Raw genomic sequence first — 6,276 nt, forward strand, 5'->3', positions numbered from 1 at the left:
CGGGGGGGGGGGGGGGGCGGGAGGTTGGTGAGGTTTGGGGAGGTAGTTGGGTGGGGGTGGTTGTAGATTTTGGTATTTGTTTTTTTTTTTTTGTTCTAGTATGTGTATGTCTTTTTTTGTTTTATGTTAGTATTTGTTTCTTTTATTTTGATTTTCGGGGGTGGGGGGGGTGGAGGGGTTGGGAATTTTATTTGGTTGTCGTTTATTATGTTTATGAGGTTGTGTGTATAGTGTTGTGTGCGCGCACGCGGGTGTGTGTGTGTGTTTGTGTGTGTGTGTGTGTGTGTGTGTGTGTGTGTGTGTGTGGTGAGTTGCTGTTCATGTTTATATCTGGTTAGATAATTTGTGGATCTTGTGTGGGGGTGGTGGTGCTGCTGGTATTGGTGAGTAGGTTTTGTGTGTTTTTGATGACCTGTAAGGTCAAGGGAAGTGTTTAGTTCCAAATTTGGTGTTTTCTTGTGGTTTTTGAGGCAGTGATGATTGTTGACGTGGTTGTACGTTTGGTTTGTATGAATTGGTATCGGTAGTTTCTGTTGAGCTATATAGGTCAAGGGAAATGTTCGATTCCAGTGAATATTGTTTCTAGTTGATTTTGGAAAGGTTGTGGTCGTTTTATTTTATCGTTTGGTTTAGTGGCTTGTGTTATTTTTTGTTTGCCCTACCCAAAAAACACCCACTTCCCCCCCCCCCCAACCTTGTCCTGTTAGTTTCATTATATTATCGGAGAAATATGTGTTTGATGGTTTTTCGATCTATTTTCGTGTTTGTTGTCATGTTTACGTAATGACGTTTTAGTAGCGATATGGGAGTTACTGTGAATGGTCGTTTCCGCCATATTGGTCAAAGCACACGGGTGGAATCGAACGTTTCCGTTAACCCGAGAAACTAGTTGAGCATCTTGCAGGAAGCGTAGGGCAACACATCTTTTGGTTAGAGTCAGATTACAGACAGACAGCTTTGAGAGAAATTAGAACTGCATAACATCGTAAAATATGGAATAGTTTCCAGGAAAGTTAAATGTTTGGTCCGTCAAAACATTAGGATGCTGAATAAAGAGTTACATGAGCTTCTTTTATGTTAGAAAGATGTGTGAAATTTGGATGTGTGTTTTGTGCCTCTCTCAACACCATGTACTCACGGTGATGGAGAAATAAGATATAAGGGATTACAGGCTAGCATCATGTATGTGTACACTTAACCTGGAAAAACGAGGAGTTTTAACACAAAAGCAAAATATGAAAACAAGGAGTTTCTTTGTAAATCGCAATGTAAAAGCATGTGCTTGTCTGTTGTTACTACAGAATAATACATTTCTAATAATAAGACTCCTCAGGGGTCTATGTGACTTTCAGTGACTTAAGAGAAATTTAGGTGAATTACTGAGCTACCTGTCAAACAAGCGGAACCAGTCATTAGTTTGTGACGATTTTAATGCACTTCTTGAAGGATTCCGGGAGGTAAAAAGTACTAGAACCATTGTTTGGGTGCCTGAATCAGATTTTTGTAGTGAATTTTGCAACTTGTGAACAGGAAGATCGTAGGAACCCGAATCAAAGCATATTTATTGACACAGGTCAGGCTGAAACAAGTGATGTGCAACAAATTATTAATTGAAGAGGGAAGTTTATTTAAAGTACATAATAGTTTAAGGTCATATTCAACAAAACTACTACATTTTAATGGCAGTCTAAAATATTCCCAGGAACACGCAAGTTCTGACTAATAATGCAGACATCTTTAGCGCAATTCTGCACAGTAATGTAGGGTGTAGTGGGGTAAGTGTAACCATGGGGTTAGTGTAACCACGGCTTATGGTGCCTTAAAGAAGGTGTATTTTTAACTCTGACCTATCACACATGTTAATTTACTCCTATTTAACCGTAAGTTGTCAAATCTGACATAAATTGGTAATTAATTTTTGGACTTGAAGTGACGTCTACATTTTAACTCTGCGAGAGAGTGACATGCTCAGAATTTGTTGGTCTGTCATTTTCGCAGTTTTAAAGGTAACTGCACAATTTTTTGGTTACAAACTAACTTTTGCATGATACTTTCAAATATGAGATTCGTTTTACTCTACTGATAAAGCTCTTGATATGCCAGGCATGGTTACACTTACCCCAACTTTTTCCCATGTGGGGCAAGTGTAACCCCCCCCCCCCCCCCGGGTACACTTGGAAGTGTAACCGGGGGGGGGGGGGGGTTACACTTGCCCCAAACAAACTTACCGGAACATAGTTATTTAAGCCATAACCCTGTTTTTGCCATCACACTAGATCAACTAAACTGACCTTCCTGTGTGTGAAATCTACTTGGGACCAAAAGTTAACTCATCACCAGAGACATCATCAAGGAGTAAAAATGAGCAAACGTGACTGTTCCAATCTCCTCACTGCTGTATGGAATGAAACACCACCTGAATTTGTGAAAAGTGGTTTTCAAAAAGCAGGAATATTCCCTTACAGTAGAGAAGTAATTGATAAAACTAAATACGATCCCGAGGCATATAAAAGATATGTAGCTCATACCAAATCTTTGGCAGAAACAAATCCATTGCCAGCTCATGATAATGCAGCCATAGACTGTGTGGAAACTACGTCTCTAACAGAAAGTACTCAGATTTTTGGGAAGCTTCCAGCTGAACAACCTCCAGAATTTTATAGGCCTACATCTACTGAGCCCTGTAGTTCTCTCAGTATCACAGTTCTTTCTCAACCAATCCCAAGCTAACCAATGTTTCATTATGTTCTGGAACTTCTGATTTGTCATTTGAAAGGTTATTATTGGAAACAGTCCAACAGTGTAGTCCCACTGGTAAAACAAAGAAGAAAAGGATTGCACCAGGAGCTGAAGTTATCACTTTTCAAGATGCCATCTATAAAGAAAAAGATTTTAAAGGAAACAAGAATAAGGAGAAAGCAAAACAAAAAAGCATTATCGGCATAAAAAAGGGCTTGGTAATGAAAAGTAAATCTTCCAAACAAAGTGCTGTTACTTTATCCAAAATGGCATCTCAGAATCTTGTGGAAAAAAAATCCACGATTGCCCACGTGGGTAACAAGAAAAAAGACTAGAAGTTGAATGAACAAGTGAAGAAAGTGAAACTGAAGGAGGCCTATCTTTAATAAGTAGTGATGAAGATGATAATGCAGGATGATCTCAGGAAAGAAATGATAAGCTGTGAAGAAGAAGAAGAAGAAGAAAAGAGGCAAACTTTTTTGAAGCCAAAGTTAAATTACAGTTGGAAAAGTATGTTCTGGTAGCTTTTGCAACAAAATGTAAGAAAGTTCATTTTATTGGCCAAGTTACCAAAATTATTGATTTAGGAGAGTCAGAAGTGATTTTCCTCAGATGCAAAAATAAGACAAAGCATGGCACCACATTCTATTGGCCTGGTAGAAGAGATGAGATGCAAGTTCCTTCCTGTGATGTCATTTCAGTGCTGCCTGAGCCTACTTTGGGTCACAGGGGAGACTTGACATTTGGTGTTACATTTGATTCATACAGCATTCAGTGACTAAATAATAGTTAGGGCCTAAGTGTGAATATAATAAGTTGAATTAGGGCAGTTTAGCATTAAACACTAATTGCCAACAACTTTACTTCAATTACCATGAAAAATAATAGAAAGTGAACCTATAAAGTGGTTTTTTTTCTTTTCTCTTGAGACTAGATATTTTATTATTTTAGTCAAATTGCCTACTAAAGAAAAAAATATTACTTTTGTAGAATTTAAACTAATAAATTACTGGCCTAAAACAAAAATAAATCATCTATGATGCATTCTGTTTCAGTGTTTTATGGTTTAGGCTAACACTTATTTTTTTTAGTTTACCTAACAGTTTCTGTGTATTTCATAATATACAAAGAGGCGAGTGCAAAAAATTTCTTATCTTGAGTAAAATTTAAGGTATTTTAATAATTTAAAAATCCTCAAATTCAGTAAAAATTGGGTAATCAGGTCACTTACCCAAAGTCTCTTTTACAAAGCTCTGTGTGGGTACAAGAATGCGGGGTTACACTTGCCCCGAACCATGGGGCAAGTGTAACCTCAGAACACAAAGTTTTGAAAACAATTATTTGACCATATAATTTTTTCTTTCAGAAACAAAATGTATATTGTTTAAAAGTCAATAAGTCAAACTTTAAGCATGAGAAATTTCAAAATCATATCTTCAATAACAAGTTGGCAATTTGGCGCCAAAGTTGAACTATGCCAGAATGTGGTTACACTTACCCCACTTCACCCTATTGTGGAATAATTGCATGCTTAAGTTAATAGGAAAGAGGTGGACTATTCATGCATCGATTATCTACTGAATGTACACCATATTTCTCATTTTAAGTCTTCAAAGCATTTATATACCTACTTCAGTTTCACAATCACTCAATTTCATTGCTATCTGTATGGGGATGGATGAAATTATTTTTTCTTTTTGTCCCATTTAAAAAATACAGTAGCTACAATAAAAATTAATTTTTATTTTAATAGTTACTGAACCTAGTTTTCATTTCACAGCATACACCAGGTAATTCCATTCATTTCTTTTATTGGAATACTTAAGTATCTTGTGGTGGTAAATTTATGATCACCAAGCTGGTGGGTCAGAATGTGTGACATCCTATTAATTAAACCATAAAATTATAAGTATTCCTATAGTATTTCAGGCTGTTGTGATTCAGTATGAATAAGATGTGCAAGCTACTGAAGCTATAAAATTAATTTTTCCCTTTTCCTGTCTCCTAGGGGCATATTTCAAAAACATCTTCCTCTCAGCGACGGCCTTGCGTACAAGTATTGGTTTACAATAACAAAAGCTGGTTTAAGTATCACAAACTCATTTGTTCCTTTGGTTTAGAATGGCTCTAGAATAAAACTATTCGATTAATCAGTGAAACTATAATTGGCTGACCCCATTACGTCTGCTGTGTATTAAAGGTGAATAAATTTCGTAACTGTCCATTACAATTACATTTGGAAATGAAAAAGATGTTCATTTGCAAAACAACACAACTTTAGAAATATTGCTGCTAATCACAACACACAAAGGTCACATGCTGGAGTACAGTAATACACACACCTTCTCATCTGTGGCATTCCACTTCTTGAATTGCTAGAAAGCAATTTTATTTTTAATTTAAAAACTTAACATCTCTTATGTGACGTTCATTACTTGGCATGTGTTCCGGTACCGCAATATATTACACATGTTGAAGGTCTATTTGCACTTGAGATAGTTTACTGCAACAGCCTCTTACACAACAACTGTAAAATAACGAGAAATCAACTATACTGTTCTCATTATATTTGTTTTCCTTTCACGTTTGTCTCGTTTCGTTTTAATTCGTCACTTCCCGCCATGTTACACTGAACAGAAATAAACAAATGAGAAAAGCATGCTTCAGGAACTGCACGCTACAAGTTGAAACGAGATTTTGTTTTGCTGGCTCAGTTACTGGTGACATAATTTTGTGTTTTACCAACACGTGTTCACCAGTAAAAGCACCAATACTGTAACTTACGAATTTAACCTCAACATTCTGCAGCTAGTTACGTCACGAGCTGTACAAGTAAAATACTGCACGTCTTTGCTACGTGACATACTAGGCGGGGAATCTTACATTTTCCAATCTACGTTAATGCGTGAAAATTGCTCTTACTCCACATAATGCAGTTGCTTTTGTGTTCTGCCAGTTTGCTCTGCAAGTCTGCAGAATTTCATCAGCCATATTCTTCTTCTTGCTGCTTCCCTCTCTTCTTGGCTTCGAAAGTTCAGCTAAAAGCACAGCATTGTTGACTTATTCAAGACAAAAATACACAGTACTTGCTATTTTAAACGAACAACGTGGCTACTAATGCCACGAAGTGCAGTCAGCTGTACGCTGTGCGTATGCAATGACGGCCATACTTTCGCAGGCAGTGACACTTCGTGCTGCCGCCCACAGCTGCTGCCCTCTCGCGCCGCTCCTCTACACTACGTGCGGATTCTCCGTCATTAAACGTCGCGCACTTTTCTCCATTGGTCCACCGTAGCAGCAACACAACAGTAACGCAAAAGCAACAAACAGATAAAAGCTAAGGATGAGTTTTTACATTAACGGAAATTGAAGATGGTGATTGTCGACTGGATGGGCAGGCAAGGACATAATTAGGAGAGTAAGAATGACGTGGGCCAATCGGTAGTGTTTCCAACACTATACGATCTTTCATTTCATTTTATTTTATTATCGGCCTGTATATCATTTGCATGATGTAGGAATTGTCACAGCAAAGTT

At 37.5% G+C, this 6,276-nt stretch overlaps 1 long non-coding RNA gene across 1 annotated transcript in view; it reads right to left on the reverse strand.

Moving 5' to 3' along the window:
- The window catches only part of LOC126213599 (uncharacterized), a 144,523-nt gene extending 138,563 nt beyond the window's left edge, over window positions 1-5,960 (reverse strand). Inside the window, exon 1 of the long non-coding RNA XR_007541269.1 lies at window positions 5,662-5,960. This is a non-coding gene — a long non-coding RNA (uncharacterized LOC126213599). The remainder of the gene's footprint in view (window positions 1-5,661) is intronic.
- Between the last annotated feature and the right edge of the window lie 316 nt (window positions 5,961-6,276).

Source organism: Schistocerca nitens, chromosome 11 (genome assembly GCF_023898315.1).
Source record: "Schistocerca nitens isolate TAMUIC-IGC-003100 chromosome 11, iqSchNite1.1, whole genome shotgun sequence".
NCBI classification, from domain to species: Eukaryota; Metazoa; Arthropoda; class Insecta; order Orthoptera; family Acrididae; genus Schistocerca; species Schistocerca nitens.